Source organism: Myxine glutinosa, chromosome 8, assembly GCF_964187855.1.
Source record: "Myxine glutinosa chromosome 8, kmMyxGlut1.1, whole genome shotgun sequence".
NCBI classification, from domain to species: domain Eukaryota; kingdom Metazoa; phylum Chordata; class Myxini; order Myxiniformes; family Myxinidae; genus Myxine; species Myxine glutinosa.
In genome coordinates, this window is record NC_136268.1 from 15,276,637 (window position 1) to 15,295,221 (window position 18,585).

General features: G+C 45.8%; 1 protein-coding gene across 1 annotated transcript in view; it reads right to left on the reverse strand.

The window, feature by feature from the left end:
* The window catches only part of LOC137432191 (uncharacterized), a 33,226-nt gene extending 18,028 nt beyond the window's left edge, over window positions 1–15,198 (reverse strand). Inside the window, exons 1-2 of the mRNA XM_078782952.1 lie at window positions 14,840–15,198; window positions 4,543–4,700 (exon numbers count right to left, since the gene is read on the reverse strand). The gene's annotated coding sequence lies outside the window, so the exon portion shown is untranslated. The remainder of the gene's footprint in view (window positions 1–4,542; window positions 4,701–14,839) is intronic.
* Window positions 15,199–18,585: the final 3,387 nt, after the last annotated feature.

The following is an 18,585-nucleotide window of genomic DNA, read 5'->3' on the forward strand; positions in this document are numbered from 1 at the left end:
TTCACAGTTTTTGTTGTTTTGGTTTCTTCACAGTTTTTGTTGTTTTGGTTTCTTCACAGTTTTTGTTGTTTTGGTTTTTTCACAGTTTTTGTTATATTTTGGTTTCTTCACAGTTTTTGTTGTTTTGGTTTCTTCACAGTTTTTGTTGTTTTGGTTTCTTCACCGTTTTTGTTGTTTTGGTTTCTTCACAGTTTTTGTTGTTTTGGTTTCTTCACCGTTTTTGTTGTTTTGGTTTCTTCACAGTTTTTGTTGTTTTGGTTTCTTCACAGCTTTTGTTATATTTTGTTGGTTTCCACACACTTTTTTTTCACCATAAATTATTGATTTTCGAGTGAAGTTTATTTTCACATTTTCATGCTTATTGTTGAGCCTTGACTTGTTGCCCAAAGTTAAATGAACTGTACAGGTATTCCCTCAGGTGGGGTCGCTTTGTTAATGTGGTCATGTTGCATGCTTGACACAATTTCCTCTTGGTACGTTACTCTGCAATTACTTTTGGTAATCCGCTTACGATTACAAATTTTGTTTTATGCAGGGAAATAAAAGGTGTTTTATGTGTGTGTACGTGAGGTATGTATGTGTACGTGTGTGTACATGTGTGTGTATGTGTTTGTGTTGTTTATGTTGTGTATGTGTTTGTGTCTGTGTGTGTGCATGTGTGTGTATGTTTGTGTATGTTTGTGTATATCTATGTGTTTGTGTGTGTATATGTGTGTGTATGTGTATTTGGCTACACGTCAATGGTCGTAGTCAACGTGTGGCCCTGAATGGGTTTCTCTCATCTCCTCTTCCTGTTCAGGCTGGAGTTCCCCAAGGCAGTGTTCTGGGCCCTGTGCTTTTTCTGGTCTTCATCAATGATCTCTCTGACTCTCTTGAAAATCCTCTCTATCTCTTTGCTGATGACTCCACTCTGTCGCTCCATTCCTCATCCCTCAGATCGGCAGTCTGCAGACCTGGACAAAATCACAGACTGGTCAAACAAGTGGAACATGTCTTTCAATCCTGACAAATCTCACACTCTTACGATGTCTCTCCGAAAAGACCGACTCGACAACCCTCCCATCTACTTTCTCAACAATCCTCTCCAAGAAGTTCTGTCGCTCAAGCTTTTGGGTCTCACTATCTGCCATGATCTTTCTTGGGAAAACCACATTTCCAAGCTGGCCTCCAAAGCCAGTCGCCGACTGGGCATCCTCCGTCGTGCGAAGTCTTCACAGTTTTTGGTTTCCTTCCTTGGCACACCTGAGCTCCTCACCACATACAAGGCTTTCATCCGCAGCTCAATGGAATACTGTTCCCCCCTCTGGGCTGGTGCTCCTGCCTCACACCTTGCTCGGCTTCACGCTGTTGAGGCCAAAGCTTTCAGAATCATTGGAATCTCCTGCGATGTAGTCAACTCCGAGGGCCTTTCACTCACTCACCGCAGGCAGGTTGGTGGTCTTTCTGTCTTCTACCGACTCCTCTCCGGCCTTGCTCCCCCAGCTCTCTCTGTGCTCTGTCCCCCCAATATTCCTTCAGGTCGCACAAGATCTGCCTGCAACCCTCTTATGGTTAAACTACCAAAGTCTAGGCTCTCTGCTCACCTTCACTCTTTCATTCCCCTTTTCTCCCGCCTCTGGAACAAACTCCCCCACTCCCTTCAATCCCACTCCTCCCTCCAGGTCTTTAAAACAGCTGTTCACCACCATCTCTTATCTTCCCCCATCGAAAACCTTGATCTTTTCTACCCCCGGCAATTCACCCCAGAGTCCTTGCAGTGTTCATCTCTATATATAAAGGAGGAGTGTCTGTGTGTGTGTGTGTGTGTGTGTGTGTGTGTGTGTGTGTGTGTGTGTGTGTGTGTGTGTGTGTGTGTCTGTCTGGATGTCCGCTTATAACTCAAGAACTACACATCGGAGAAAAGTTTTAGACACAGATTCGGAATCAGCATAAAATCCCGGTGGTTTTAGGCTACGTTTTATTTTAATATCAATGGTTTAAAAAAACCGCGCCAGCTGCAATTCCATGGTGTAGTTTGTGGCGACACAGACGTTCGGGGTGTATTGCAATGGTTTGTCGGGTTTGGCTGTGGGTCCAGAATAGGTCCCATTTCCTTATGTTCTTCCACTTTTATTTTGATTCTTCTGTTACAACGCCTTCTTTATCTACCTTATATCCCCCCCGACGAGGCCTCTACATAATTTCATGCGGCAGAATTTCGTGCAATTTGAGTGAAAGAAGTGAGACGAAGTTGTAGGAGGAAGAAGAGGCGCGGTCACTGTGGATTGTGGAGGCCTTGATCGTGAGTGGAAATGGCGGGAATTGTGTTTGTATCGCAAAGTAAAGGATCTGCATTCATGTCTGAACTTGAATTGGTGAATTGTTATACATCTGCATTATTTTTCATTAAAAAAACTTTATGGTGAACTTGAAGGCTCCAAGCATGGACTATATATATAGCCCTCATTGAGGTAAAAATTAAAGTAAAAATCCTGCTATCGCTTGCCAAGCTATCCGTTCCTCCCCCTCCCCTCCTCCTCCCCCCTCCCCCTCCCCTCCTCCTCCCCCCTCCCCTCCTCCTCCCCCTCCCCTCTCGTCCTCCCCCTCCCCTCTCCTCCTCCCCCCTCCCCTCTCCTCCTCCCCCCTCCCCTCGCCTCCTCCCCCTCCCTCCTCTTCTCCCCTCCCCCCTCCCCCTCCCTCCTCCTTCTCCCCCTCCACTCCCCCTCCCCTTCCCCCTCCCCTCCCCCTCCCCCCTCACCTCGCCCCCCTCCCCTCTCCTCCTCCCCCTCCCTCCTCTTCTCCCCCTCCCTCCTCTTCTCCCCTCTCCTCCTCCCCCTCCTTCCTCTACTTCCCTCCCACCCTCTCCTCCCCTCCCACCCTCTCCTCCCCTCCCCCCCCCGTTCCCCTCCCCTCCCCCCCCCGTTCCCCTCCCCTCCCCCCCCCGTTCCCCTCCCCTCCCCTTCCTCCTCCCCTCCCTTCCCCTGCCCGGCAATGCCGGGTACTTCCCATGGCCAGCTGTACGTGGGCTGCTCGAGGGTTGGAAAACCAAGCAATCTTTATGTCTTGGCACCAAGTAAGAAAACCAGAAATGTTGTACACCAAGAGGTTTTGAGAAATTGAAAATTGACAAAACGTCATGTAGGAAATGTACTGTGATCTTGCTCTAAAATATACATGTTCTTTTCATCATATATTTGTATTATTCTTATTCAACCCGGGCGAAGCCGGGTACCTCAGCTAGTATGTTATAATCCTCTCCCACCTCCCCCAAGTCCTCCCGATGTCCCTGCTCTCAAATGTTGTGTTTGTGTCCTTCCCCCTCTTCCCCCTCTCTTTTGTGTCCTTCCCCCTCTCTCCTCATCTTGTCTGCCGCTCCCCTTGTTTTTTGTGTTTTGTGTGTCGGTTTGTCTTTTTGTGTGATTAATGTTAGCTCTTTCACGAGCCTCGATCTTGTATACAAAAAAAAAAAAAAAAAAAAAAAAAATGTGTATGTGTGTTTGTGTGTGTATGCATGTGTATGTTTGTGTATATCGATGTGTTTGTGTGTGTATGTGTGTTTGTGTGTGTATGTGTGTATGTGTATGTGTGTTTGTGTATGTGTGTTTGTGTGTGTGTGTATGTGTAGGTGTATGTGTGTTTGTGTGTATGTGTATGTGTGTATGTATGTATGTGTGTTTGTGTGTGTATGTGTATGTGTGTGTGTATGTGTGTATGTGTGTGTGTATGTGTGTATGTGTATGTGTGTGTGTATGTGTGTTTGTGTGTGTATGTGTGTGTATGTCTATGTGTATGTCTATGTGTATGTGTTTGTGTATGTGTTTGTGTCTGTGTGTGTGTGTATGTTTGTGTATGTTTGTGTATGTTTGTGTATATCTATGTGTTTGTGTGTGTATATGTGTGTGTATGTGTATGTGTATGTGTGTTTGTGTGTGTATGCGTGTGTATGTTTGTGTATATTGATGTGTTTGTGTGTGTATATGTGTGTGTATGTGTATGTGTTTGTGTGTGTATGTGTGTGTGTATGTGTGTATGTGTATGTGTGTGTGTATGTGTATATGTGTATGTGTATGTGTGTTTGTGTATGTGTATGTGTGTTTGTGTGTGTATGTGTATTTTTGTGTGTATGCATATGTGTATGTGTTTGTGTGTTTCTTTTTTGGGAGTTTTAATCCCGACTTGATCATTGTGCTTTGTATTGCCCAACAATATGGCGGTGCACCGAGTCCACCAAGACGGGGTAAAATGACTTTTCGAATTGCTAATTTCACCCCAACTTCTCTCTAATTTGTCCATTGGAGACCATTCCTGGAACAAATTAAACAATGTTACAGACTCGACGGATTTCTGAGAAATGTGAATGCTAGATGCATTTTTGGGTAAAAGTTGGGAAGCTCACTTTTTAACATAATTTGGGTATGGTGAATTCGATTAACCCGGTTCCCAAGCCGAATTTTGAGTTTTGAATAAACTGCTGAAGAACTTGGGCATTCGTGAACTCACAGAGGAGACAATCAAATCTGCAGAAGCGTTCGTCTGCAGAATATATAATGTGCACAGAACTACCTCTGTTGATTCAGCACGACATGTGTTGTCCTCCAAGACTGGTAAACCAGAAGCAATGTCACCGACAAGGGATGCTCTTCATTTCCATTTGATGCGAGTACACTATCAAGCCCTGGTATGGAGAAATGCTCATTGTGCCATACTTGACCTTCCTGCACCTGTGGAAATGGGATGAAAACGTGGTGATTTAGGAATAGAGCCTATTCTGATGTCATTGATCTTCATTTGAACAATATTGACAGGTAAAGGTGATATAATATAACAAATATCATGAAACATTTACATTTTGTAGTCCATTGTATAATTTAAATAAAAATCAATGCAAATTTCGCATGTGGAAAAATTAAGTACACCCATGGCTCTAATAGTAGGCGTTTCTTATAACTGTCTACCAGTCTCTGACATCGACTGGGAGAAATTTTCGCCCACTCTTCCATGCAGATTTCTTTCAGCTGTGCGATGTTTGAGGGGTTTCTTGCATGCACAGCTCATTTCAAATCCCCCCACAACATCTCGATGGGATTTAGATCCGGGCTTTGACTTCGCCATTCCAGAACCCTCCATTTCTTTCTTTTCAGCCATTCCTTGGTGGATTACTGGTATGTTTAGGGTCATTGTCATGTTGCAAGGTCCACCATCGGTTGAGCGTCAACTTTCCGACAGATGGCCTCACATTATCCTCAAGCACCTTCTGGTACAATGAAGAATTCATAGTGGATTCAATGATGGTGAGCTGCCCAGGCCCTGATACAGCAAAGCTGCCCCAAACCATAATATTTCCACCACCATGCTTTGCAGTTTGTATCACGTTCTTGTGGTCAAATGCTGTCTTTGGTTTTAGCCAAACATGTCTTCTGGTACTGTGGCCAAATATCTCTACCTTTGACTCATCTGTCCAGAGCACATTGTTCCAGAAGTGATGGTCTTTGCCGAGGTGTTCATTGGCAAACTTTAGTCTTGCCCTGATGTTTTTTCTGGACAGCAAAGGTTCCCTCCTGGCACACCTCCCATGTAGATCAAATTTGTGCAGCCTCTTTCATAGGTAGACTCGTGCACTTTGACATCAACAGTGGGAAGAGCTACCTGTAGGTCCCGTGATGACATTCTGGGGTTCTTCGAGACTTGTTTCAGCATCTTGCGGTCTGCTCTCGGGCTGAACTTGCTAGGGCGGCCTGGCCTGAACAAGTTTGCAGTTGTTTGGAATCTTCTCCACTTGTAGATGATCTTCCGGACAGTCGAATGATTGATTTCAAATTGTTTGGAGATCTTTTTAAATCCTTTCCCAGACTCGTAGGCATCTATAACCTTCTTTTTGAAGGCCTCAGAGAGCTCTTTTGATCTCGGCATGGTGACGCCGCACACTTCAACAACAAAGAGCAAACCAAACGAAATGTCTGAGGTTTAAATAAGACAGGTTCCTCCAAGATCCTCTCTAATGATGTTCTAGTAAATGCACCTGAGCTGGTGCACCTGATTCTAATTTTAGGTATTTGAAGTAGTGATAAATGTCGGGGTGTACTTACTTTTTCCACATGCGAAATTTGCATTTATGTTTATTTAAATTATACAATGGACTACAAAATGTAAATGTTTCATGATATTTGTTATATTATATCACCTTTATCTATCAATATTGTTGAAATGAAGATCAAATAGCTGTATGTTGAAATATGTTGAAAAAGTCAAAACTTTACATGGGGTGTACTTACTTTTTCACGTGACTGTATATACATGATATATAAAGGCTTGTTCAAAGAAATTGTCCAAAAATGGCAATTTGGCGGCCATTTAGTTTATGCTAACTAGAAGGTCAAAAACTCCAAATTCGGCTTGGGAACCGGGTTAATCGAATTCAGCATACCCTAATTATGTTAAAAAGTGAGGTTCCCAACTTTTACCAAAAATTCACCTGGAAGCTTATACATGACCTTTTTTCATAAATCCGTCTCGTCTATTATGTTCGATTCACCTTTAACCTTTGCTTCATACATGTATAACACCATATGATGAATACCCTTACACTCTATCACGTGGATAAACGTGACATTCTATCATTCCTTGCTTTGGCATGGCAACAACAAAATGGCAACAAACATTTTTATGGCCTAGAGTTTGTAGCTATTCCAATAATTGAAATAGCAATGCTTGAATTCCCTAAAATAACTATGTATGTGCAATGGTTCCTTGGGTAAATGCCAATGAACATCTGCTGTGCATGGACGGAGGCCTTTGACACTGTTGGCAGATCTCTTGACGAAAGGGCCAAATTCAAAAGCGTATAAAAGCATCGGAGATATCCAAATGAGCTACCCTGACCTCTTGCTGGAGCTTCAGGTCAAATGCCCATTCTTGGGTTGGGAAGCCAGGCCTATCCTCCATGAGGAGTAGAATACCCAGGATGGAAGTCAGATTGATGATCGATGATCAGGAAGTGGGAGATTAAGAATTATCTGAGGTATGCTCGGGAGGATATTATATGCGGACGATCAGGCTGTTGTGGTGGAGAGTGAGTGGGAGATGCAGGAAGTACTGGGGGAGTGGAAGGAGGCATCTGAGAAACATGGGCTGAAAGTGAGCATGTAGAAGAAGGAGGTCATGTGGATCGGGCAGCAGTGAAAATAAATGAATATCAGGTTGGTGGAGAAAGAGATCGGACAGGGAAATAGGTTTGAGTATCTGGATGGAACAGTGACTAGGGATGGTAAGTCAGAGGTGGAGGTGTGCAGGAGGATTCGGGTGGGTGTGAATGCGTGGAGGAGTGTGGGGGGGGGGGGGGGGGGGAGTAATGGTAGATAAAGAGATATTAAGGAGATTGAAAGGAAAGGTTCTGATGTCGTGAGCAATGCTGGCCTACCTTTATGGTCTGGAGATCCTGATGTTGTGGGTAACGTTGGCCTACCTTTACGGTCTGGAGATGGTGGCACTGACGGAGAAACAACAACAGAGGCTGCAGGTTTGCAAGAACAACTGGGTCAGGAGGATTGCGGGAGTGAAGAGAGTGGATAGAAGGAGAATGGAAGAACTGATGGAGGAGATTGGTGTTCAGATGAGAGCTTGATGGGGAGATTGGTGAAATGCTGCCTGAGATGGTCTGGATATTTGGTGTGGATGGGGGAAAAGAGAATGGCAAAGAGAGCGGATAGGTTGAGGGAGAAAGGCAGGAGGAAAAGAGGTAGACCACAGTTTATATTGGAGGATTGTGTGAGGAGGGGTATCAGTCAGGTGGTGGTGGTGGTTAGATAGTGGAGAGAGTTGGCTGAGGACAGAGGGGGGTGGAGGAGTATCGTGGTCGAGGCAGAGAAGGAGCTTCACCCCTTATAAAGGGAGGAAGAGGAGGAGAACAACAAAATATTGAACACGATGTTAGCTCCATTTTTATCTGTTCTATATATCATGTGGCTAAGATTTAAACTGCAATTATCAATTCAGTAATATGGGCAACACAAACATTCGCTGTAGTAACATTTATTACATAGTTAACTGAACGTGTAATTCAGAAAAAAACGTTTTTCTTCATCATCATATCAACATACGCAACTTGGTGTCGATGTATCTGTCTAATCCATCTAATCTCAACGAAACTTCACAGGAGGACTAAGGGTCACACAATGGAGGTTATAGCGACTTCATTTGCCCACCTCCCAAAGGGAGTTCACCATCCTGGACAAAATCCGTGTAAAGGTGTATATCCGTGTTAACATAGGTAATTATGGCGTTTTCCCAAGGCTGCTTCTAATAACTAAAGTAATACCAACGCTGATGACAATAGCATTATTTTGTTGTTCTCCCCTTCCCTATATAAGGGGTGAAGCTCCTGCCCTGCCTCAACCACAATGCTCCTCCGCTCCCCTCTGTCCTCCACCAAATCTTTCCACTCTCCAGCCACCTCCACCTTACCGGTACCCCTCTTTCCACAATCCTCCCATCTCAACCAAAGTCTACCTCTTTTTCTCCTACCTTGTTCCCTCAAACTATCCGCTCTCTTTGCATTCCTCTAGTCCCCCATCCACACCAAATGTCCAGACCATCTCTGCCGGTATTTCACCAATCACTGGCTAGAAAACGTCCGTTTAAATGTCCACCTGGCTATAAAACATCGGTTTAGATGTCCACTGGGCTATAAAACGTCGGTTTAGATGTCGACCTGGTTATAAAACGTCATATTAAATGTCGACCTGGCCGTAGAAAGTCGGATTAAATGTTGAACTGGCAATAAAACGTCGGCTTAAATGTCCACCTGGCTATAAAAAAACAACTCGGTTTAAATGTCGACCTGGTTATTATAAAACGTTGGTATAAATGTCGATCTGGCTATAAAACGTCGGTTTAACTGTTGACCTGGCGATAAAACATCGGTGTAAATGTCGATCTGGCTATAAAACGTCGGTTTAACTGTTGACCTGGCGATAAAACATCGGTGTAAATGTCGACCTGGCTATAAAAAGTCGGTTTAAATGACGACCTGGCCATAAAACATTGGTTTAAATGTCGACCTGGATATAAATCGTCAGTTCAAATGTCAAACTCGCTGTAAAATGTCGGTTTAAATGTCAACCGGGTTATTATTAAACATCGGGTTAATTGACGACCTGGCCATAAAACGAGAGTTTAAATGACGAGCTGGCTATAAAACGTCGGTGTAAATGTCGACGTGGCTATAAAGCATCAGTTTATATGTCGACCTGGTTATTATTAAACATCGGTTTAAATGACGACCTGGCCATAAAACGTCAGTTTAAATGTCGACCTGGCTTTAAAACGTCGGTGTAAATGTCGAACTGGCTATTAAACGTCGGTGTAAATGTCGACCTGGCTATAAAACGTCGGTTTAAATGTAGACCTGGTTATTATTAAACATCTGGTTAAATGACGACCTGGCTATAAAGCGTCAGTTTAAATGTCGACATGGTTATTATTAAACATCGGTTTAAATGATGACCTGGCTATAAAATGTTGGTTAAATGTCGACCTGGATGTAAAACGTCGGTTGAAATGTCGACTTGGTTATTATAAAATGCCGGTTAAAAATGTCGACCTGGCAATAAAACGTTGGTTTCAATGTCGACCTGGTTATCATAAAACGTTAGTTTAAATGTCGACCTGGCCATAAAACGCCGGTTTAAATGTCCACCTGGCTATTATTAAACATCGGTTTAAATGACGACTTGGCTATAAAATGTTGGTTAAATGTCGACCTGGATATAAAACGTCGGTTTAAATGTCGACCTGGCTATAAAGCGTCGGTTTAAATGTCGACCTGGTTATTATTAACCATCAGTTTAAATGATGACCTAGCTATAAAACGTTGGTTAAATGTCGACCTGGATATAAAACGTCGGTTGAAATGTCGACTTGGTTATTATAAAACGTCGGTTTAAATGTCGACCTGGTTATTATAAAACGTCGGTTTAAATGTCGACCTGGCTATAAAGCGTCGGTTTAAATGTTGACCTGGTTATTATTAACCATCAGTTTAAATGACGACCTAGCTATAAAACGTTGGTTAAATGTCGACCTGGATATAAAACGTCGGTTGAAATGTCGACTTGGTTATTATAAAACGTCGGTTTAAATGTCGACCTGGTTATTATAAAACGTCGGTTTAAATGTCGACCTGGCTATAAAGCGTCGGTTTAAATGTCGACCTGGTTATTATTAACCATCAGTTTAAATGACGACCTAGCTATAAAACGTTGGTTAAATGTCGACCTGGATATAAAACGTCGGTTTAAATGTCGACCTGGTTATTATTAAACATCAGTTTAAATGACGACCTGGTTATTATTAAACATCAGTTTAAATGACGACCTGGCCATAAAACATTGGTTTAAATGTCGACCTGGATATAAATCGTCAGTTCAAATGTCAAACTCGCTGTAAAATGTCGGTTTAAATGTCAACCGGGTTATTATTAAACATCGGGTTAATTGACGACCTGGCCATAAAACGAGAGTTTAAATGACGAGCTGGCTATAAAACGTCGGTGTAAATGTCGACGTGGCTATAAAGCATCAGTTTATATGTCGACCTGGTTATTATTAAACATCGGTTTAAATGACGACCTGGCCATAAAACGTCAGTTTAAATGTCGACCTGGCTTTAAAACGTCGGTGTAAATGTCGAACTGGCTATTAAACGTCGGTGTAAATGTCGACCTGGCTATAAAACGTCGGTTTAAATGTAGACCTGGTTATTATTAAACATCTGGTTAAATGACGACCTGGCTATAAAGCGTCAGTTTAAATGTCGACATGGTTATTATTAAACATCGGTTTAAATGATGACCTGGCTATAAAATGTTGGTTAAATGTCGACCTGGATGTAAAACGTCGGTTGAAATGTCGACTTGGTTATTATAAAATGCCGGTTAAAAATGTCGACCTGGCAATAAAACGTTGGTTTCAATGTCGACCTGGTTATCATAAAACGTTAGTTTAAATGTCGACCTGGCCATAAAACGCCGGTTTAAATGTCCACCTGGCTATTATTAAACATCGGTTTAAATGACGACTTGGCTATAAAATGTTGGTTAAATGTCGACCTGGATATAAAACGTCGGTTTAAATGTCGACCTGGCTATAAAGCGTCGGTTTAAATGTCGACCTGGTTATTATTAACCATCAGTTTAAATGATGACCTAGCTATAAAACGTTGGTTAAATGTCGACCTGGATATAAAACGTCGGTTGAAATGTCGACTTGGTTATTATAAAACGTCGGTTTAAATGTCGACCTGGTTATTATAAAACGTCGGTTTAAATGTCGACCTGGCTATAAAGCGTCGGTTTAAATGTTGACCTGGTTATTATTAACCATCAGTTTAAATGACGACCTAGCTATAAAACGTTGGTTAAATGTCGACCTGGATATAAAACGTCGGTTGAAATGTCGACTTGGTTATTATAAAACGTCGGTTTAAATGTCGACCTGGTTATTATAAAACGTCGGTTTAAATGTCGACCTGGCTATAAAGCGTCGGTTTAAATGTCGACCTGGTTATTATTAACCATCAGTTTAAATGACGACCTAGCTATAAAACGTTGGTTAAATGTCGACCTGGATATAAAACGTCGGTTTAAATGTCGACCTGGTTATTATTAAACATCAGTTTAAATGACGACCTGGTTATTATTAAACATCAGTTTAAATGACGACCTGGCTATAAAACGTTGGTTAAATGTCGACCTGGATATCAAACGTCGGTTGAAATGTCAACTTGGTTATTATAAAACGTCGGTTTAAATGTCGACCTGGTTATTATAAAACGTCGGTTTAAATGTCGACCTGGATATAAAACGTCGGTTGAAATGTCGACTTGGTTATTATAAAACGTCGGTTTAAATGTCGACCTGGTTATTATAAAACGTCGGTTTAAATGACGACCTGGCTATAAAACGTCGGTTTAAATGTCGACCTGGCTATAAAACGTCGGTTTAAATGTCGACCAGGTTATTATAAGATGTTGGTTTAAATATCGACCTGGCTATAAATGTCGGTTTAAATATCGACCTGGCGATAAAACCTCAGTTTAAGTATCGACCTGGCTATAAAACCTCAGTTTAAATGTCGACCTGGCTATAAAACGTCGGTTTAAATGTCGACCTGACTATTAAACATCGTCCTGGTGCAGCACACACAGGGTGAGGCATCCACATGTTTGCGTCAATCAGAAAGACATTAAACTGGGTGGCAAGTCTCCTGGCTTTAGTTAGTTGGATGACGTTCAACATCCCACGGTGTCCTTCATGAAGTGTAGGTGGGTTATTGCCGGCACCCTGAACAAATCCAGATTCCTCAGTCAAACTTTAGGACTGGCCACCTGGTTCCTGAAAGACTTGACTCAGAACCGTTACCCCTGGCCGACCCCACAGGGTGGCAATAATTGGGGGTTTTTTTTAAGGAAAAGAAAAATAATGAAGAAAGATGCGAAATAAAAAAGAAAGAATCCTATTGTTTTATGGTCAATGATAAAAACTATTTTATTGTCCTTTTGCTGAAAAAGGATGATATATACACATTATACAGTCGTGGCCAAAAACATTGGCACCCTTGCACTTTTATCAAATAATGCCCATTTCTTCCAGAAAATTTAAAGATCTTTTGGCATAAACATCTGTATTTATTTGGTTTGCAGTGAAACAAAACAACAAAAGCTGAAAAAATAATGAAATCGTAGCTTATTCAACTCAGAAATCCAAAATGGCCCGGACAAAATTATTGGCACCTTTTAGAAGTTGTTAGAAATAATTAGATTTCAAGCAGGTGATTCTCCTTTACTTTGGAATTGAACTCACCTATGGTGAGTTGCAGGTGCCTGCAATATAAAAATCACTCATTCAACCAGTTTGAATAGAGAAAAGTAGTCATTCTGTTGTTTTGTGTCACTGTGTGTACAGCAATGAGCATGGAGAAAAGAAAGAAAACCAGAGAATTGTCTGAGGAGGTCAGACACAAGATTGTAGCTAAGCATGGACAATCTCAAGGCCACAAGTCCATCTCCAGAGACCTTGATGTTCCTGTGTCCACTGTACGTAATGTTATCAGGAAGTTTAAGGCCTATGGCACTGTAGCCAACCTCCCTGGACGTGGCCGCAAGAGAAAACCTGATCGAAGATTACAGCGAAGGATTGTTCGAATGGTGGAGAAAGCACCTCGATCACCTGCCAAACAGATTCACGCTGACCTTCAGACACAAGGTACGACAGTTTCAACTCGCACCATCCGTCGCCAACTCAATGAAAGGGGGTTCTATGGTAGGAGACACAGGAGGACCCCACTGCAGAGAGAGAGAGAGAGAGAGAGAGAGAGAGAGAGAGAGAGAGAGAGAGAGAGAGAGAGAGAGAGAGAGAGACAGACAGACAGACAGACAGACAGAGACAGACAGACAGACAGACAGACATACATACATAGACATACATAAGAAAGTCTGAATGGAGTTTTCCAAAACACACCTGAACAAGCCAAAATCCTTCTGGGAGAATGTACTGTGGACAGACGAGATCAAATTAGAGCTTTTTTGGAAAGCGCATCATCTCTATGTTTGCAGAAAACAAAATGAAGCCTTCAAAGAAAAGAACATCTTCTCTACAGTCAAACATGGAGGAGGTTCAGTGATGTTTTGGGGTTGCTGTGCTGCCTCTGGCACTAGGTGCCTTGAATGAGTGCATGGCATCATGAAATCAGGAGATTACCAAGGCATTTTGGAGCGCAATGTTCAACCCAGTGTCAGAAAGCTGGGTCTCCATCGAAGGTCATGGGTCTTGCAGCAGGACAGTGCCCCCAAACACACTTCAAAAAGCACCACGCAATGGTTCAAGACAAAACGCTGTACTGCCCTGAAGTGGCCAGCAATGATTCCAGATCTAAATCCCATTGAACGCCTGTGGGGAGATCTGAAAACAGCAGTTGGGAGAAGGCACCCTTCAAATCTGGGAGAACTGGAGCAGTTTGCAGAAGAAAAGTGGGACAAACTACCAGTAGAGATCTGCAGGAAGCTCATCCATGGCTATAGGAAGCGCTTCACTGCAGTTATTTTGTCCAAAGGCCGTGCTACCAAATATTAAGTCAATAATTTTGTCAATGCCATTTTTTTTATTTTCTGATTTAAAAGGATATAGTAAGTTCTGAATCAAAAATAAAGGTTCTGTAATATTAACAGTGAAATAAAGAATTGTGGAGACCAAATACGTTTGTCAATTTCAACTTATTTTTCGATAAAATGTGAGTATTTGAAAAAAGTGCAAGGGTGCCAATATTTTTGGCTACGACTATATATGACTTTAAAAGTTACTTTTCATGGGAAATCCAATAAGCAATGTTTCGGGATTTGGGAACCCAAGCATGTGAAAGGATTGAGCAACGTGTTTATTTCTGTGCAGTAAAACTCCGCTCCTTGAACACAAAACCTCCGCTACCTGCACACAAAATCTTCGATACCTGCACCCTAAATATCCACTACCTGCACACTAAAACTCCACTACCTTTACACAACACCTCCGCTACCTGCACACAAAAACTCCACAACCTGCATGCTACAATTCCGCAACCTGCACACTACAACTCCGCTGCCTGCACACTACAACTCTGTTACCTGCACACTAAAACTCCGCTACCTCCACACGACAACTCCGCTACCTGCACAGCTAATCTGAAAGTTACGTGTAACACTCGGATCATTTATAACATGTACCACTCGTGCAGGTAAGACAATTCCATTTTGACCGTTCACACGAGCATATTTCGAGGCATATTTCTGAAGATGGTGTGTATGGAGTGAAGGCCTAAACATATATATTTACCCAGGGCAGACCTGTCGACTCTGGTGATGTCAAGGCTTGCTCTTTGATGTGACTCAAACTGCTCAGCGACGGAGCAAGTCTGCGCAAACACGTCTCTTCGCAGGAAACCGAGCCCGAGGCCCTAATTTGGCCCGGGGTCCGGCCCGCCGGCTCCCTCCGCGGCGGCCATGGCTGCCTTGCACTTTGATGCGCGTCTCGGAGCTTGAAGGCAGCGATGCCTGACGTCTCGCGTGTTCTTCGCCAATTTGGAAACGGAATCCGCCCCTGGCTAGCAGCCATCGCACATCTCCGGCCCGTTTCACGACAAAACGCCGTCGCACCGTCGACAAACAAACGGATTCCCGTTGCCAGGAAATAAAAGCTTCGGTTCTCCCGCCTAAATATATCGACAAATGTCGCTGAGGTTTGTCCGAACGTCCGCTCGAAATTCCATAAGAAAGACGTTTTACACAAGCATTCCCGGGACATATCGAGTTACCCCTTCATCCTTTACCTTCCCCTTCGCCCGACCGATAACCCCTGCCATCTCGACCCCGACTCTTCATGGGCTTCTCGGAGCAAACATGAAATTGATGCAACACAAGACGTTTTGACGTTTGTACGTTACATGTGATGCTCGTAACAACTTGGAACAGAAGGAAATTTTCAATGGGGGAAAATTGGGGGAAAAAATAAAAAATGAACGTTTCAACTTTTCATTGGGACTCCTTTAAAAGGGGTGATCAGTAAGTTTGTGGCCATTAACGTACATCAAGTCATGCCGGACACAGGGTGCCAACTTTAATGTAGATACATGGTGCCCACTTTAATGTAGATACAGGGTGCCCACTTTAATGTAGATACAGGGTGCCCACTTTAATGCAGATACAGGGTGCCCACTTTAATGCAGATACAGGGTGCCCACTTTAATGCAGATACAGGGTGCCCACTTTAATGCAGATACAGGGTGCCCACTTTAATGCAGATACAGGGTGCCCACTTTAATGCAGATACAGGGTGCCCACATTAATGCAGATACAGGGTGCCCACTTTAATGTAGATACATGCTGCCCACTTTAATGTAGATACATGGTGCTGTAGCGGCTACCGCTGGGTTTACACAATCGCCTTGCACCTACCAAGGACGCGGAGCGATCACCATGCCGGGCTCGGCCAGGACGCCCGGGCAGGCCCGCGCTCAACTTGCCAGGCCTCGGCTGGGACGCCCGGGCATGCCCGGGCACGCCCGGCCACGCCCGCTCTCGACTTGCCAGGCCGCGTCCGGGACGCCCGGGCATGCCCGCTCTCGACTTGCCAGGCCGCGGCCAGGACGCCCGGCCACGCCCCCTCTCGCCTTTCCCGGGAAAACGCTTCGGGATAATGTGTGTATATATATTGCTGCCCGATAAACGGGCTTTTCAGAGTACCCGAGTTGTTTTGTGACAATAAAGAAACTCGGACGAATTCCAGCTTTTTGTCGCGTCCATTCTTCCGAATGACGTGGGAGCACAGCTCCTACATTGGTGACCTACCGACATGGACACGGCAGTTGCCCTTAAACTGCCTACCTTCTGGGAGGCTCACACGGCGGTTTGGTTCACCCAGGCGGACTCCCTGTTCGCCCTGCGAGGCATCACGGCCGACGACACCCGCTTCCACCATGTGGTAGCAGCGCTCGGTTCAGCCACCGCGGCCCGCACCCTTAGCCTCCTCGAGAGCCCACCAACTGCTGACAAATACGGCGCAATTAAAAAGCTCCTCCTCGACGCTTTCGCCCTCCCATCGGCGGAACGCGCACGGCACCTGCTCGACCTGCCCGAGCTCGGCGACACGCGCCCGTCCGAGTGAATGGACTACATGCTTTCGCTGCTCGGCGAGCACTCTCCGGCATTCCTGTTCCGGGAGCTGTTCCTCCGTCAGCTGCCTAGCCCGGTACGCCTCGCCCTGGCAAGCACGATGATCACCGATCCCCGCGCCCTCGCCAGGGAAGCCGACAAGATCTCCGCGGCAGGCCAACACATTGCAGCAGCGACCTGGGGCCCACCGCCGTCCGACGCAACGCCCATGGCGCCCGAGCACCCGGCACGGTCGACGACCGAACTGCCGACGCAATTGGCGGCCGCTACGCCGAGCCGACCACCTCCAGCATGACGACCGGGGCCTCCACCTGACCAAGCGTGGTGTTACTATCATGCCAGGTTTGGACAGAAGGCCCAGACATGCCGACCCCCGTGCACCTTCGGCAGGCCGGGAAACGGCCGGGCCGGCATTCATTACCAGCCATGAGCGCCGGCCACACGGGCAACTTACTTTTCATCACAGACAAATCGTCCGGACGGCGCTTCCTGTGCGACACCGGCGCCCAACTGAGCGTCATACCCGCCTCTGATCAGGACAGGCAGTCCGCGGTTTGCGGCCCCTCCTTGGTTGCGTCCAACGGATCGGCCATCCGCACCTTCGGCCCGCGCAACGTCACCCTCTGCTTCGGCGGCCAACGCTTTACTTGGACGTTTGTAACTGCAAACGTGCCCATGGCTCTGCTAGACGCCGACTTCCTCTGCGCACACGGACTGCTGGTGGACGTCCAACGGCATTGCCTCATCAACGCCGAGACCTTCAGCTCCCTGGTATGCACATTGAGCAGCTCCGCTCCGACCGAGCTGGCATGCGCCCTCCCAGCAGCGAACGAGTTTGCTCGCCTGCTCACGGAGTTCCCGGCCCTCACGCGGCCGACGTTTTCGGCCGTCGCAGTACGACATGGGATCGAGCACCACATACCAACCACGGGCCCGCCGGTCTATGCCAGAGCCCGCCGCCTCGACCCAGCCAAGCTCGCCGTGGCCAAAGCCGAGTTCGACGCTTTGGAACACCTCGGCATCGTGCGGCGCTCCGATAGCGCGTGGGCTTCGCCACTACACATCGTCCCAAAGCCAGGGGGCGGCTGGTGCCCATGTGGTGACTACCGCCGCCTTAACGACGCTACCACCCCCGACAGGTATCCGATCCCGCACATCCAAGACTTCTCCGCCCGTCTGCCAGGACGGGTCATTTTTTCAAAAATCGATCTCATACGGGGATATCACCAGGTACCTGTCAGGGCGGCCGACGTCCCTAAAACAGCCGTCATCACGCCGTTCGGCTTATTCGAATTCCTACGGATACCGTTTGGCCTCAAGATCGCGGCTCAGGCATTCCAGCGCTTGATGGATGGCGTGCTGCGTGACCTGCCGTTCCTCTTCATTTACCTGGATGACATCCTCGTCGCCAGCACGTCCCGGGCCGAGCACCTCCTCCACCTCCGAACACTGTTCGGGCGCCTCAGCGAGCACGGCCTCATCGTCAACCCGGCCAAATGCCACTTCTGCACGACGGCCGTTGATTTTTTGGGCCATCACATCACCAAGAACGGGGCCGTGCCGCTGCCAACCAAGGTCGAGGCCATCACCACGTTTCCGCGTCCCCGCTCCATAAAGGCCCTGCAGGAATTCCTGGGAATGGTGAATTTCTATCACCGCTTCATGCCCCGTGCTGCTCAACTCATGCGGCCCCTCTACGAAGCCCTCCGGGGCAAGCCGGCCAAACACGACATCGTCTGGTCCACAGCAATGGACGCGGCCTTCCAAAGCTCAAAGCGGGCCCTCGCCGACGCAACACTGCTCACTCACCCGGTGCTCAACGCTCACATCGCCCTCACCACGGATGCCTCCGACTACGCGGTGGGCGCCGTACATGAGCAATGGGTGAACGGGGTTTGGCAGCCACTCGCT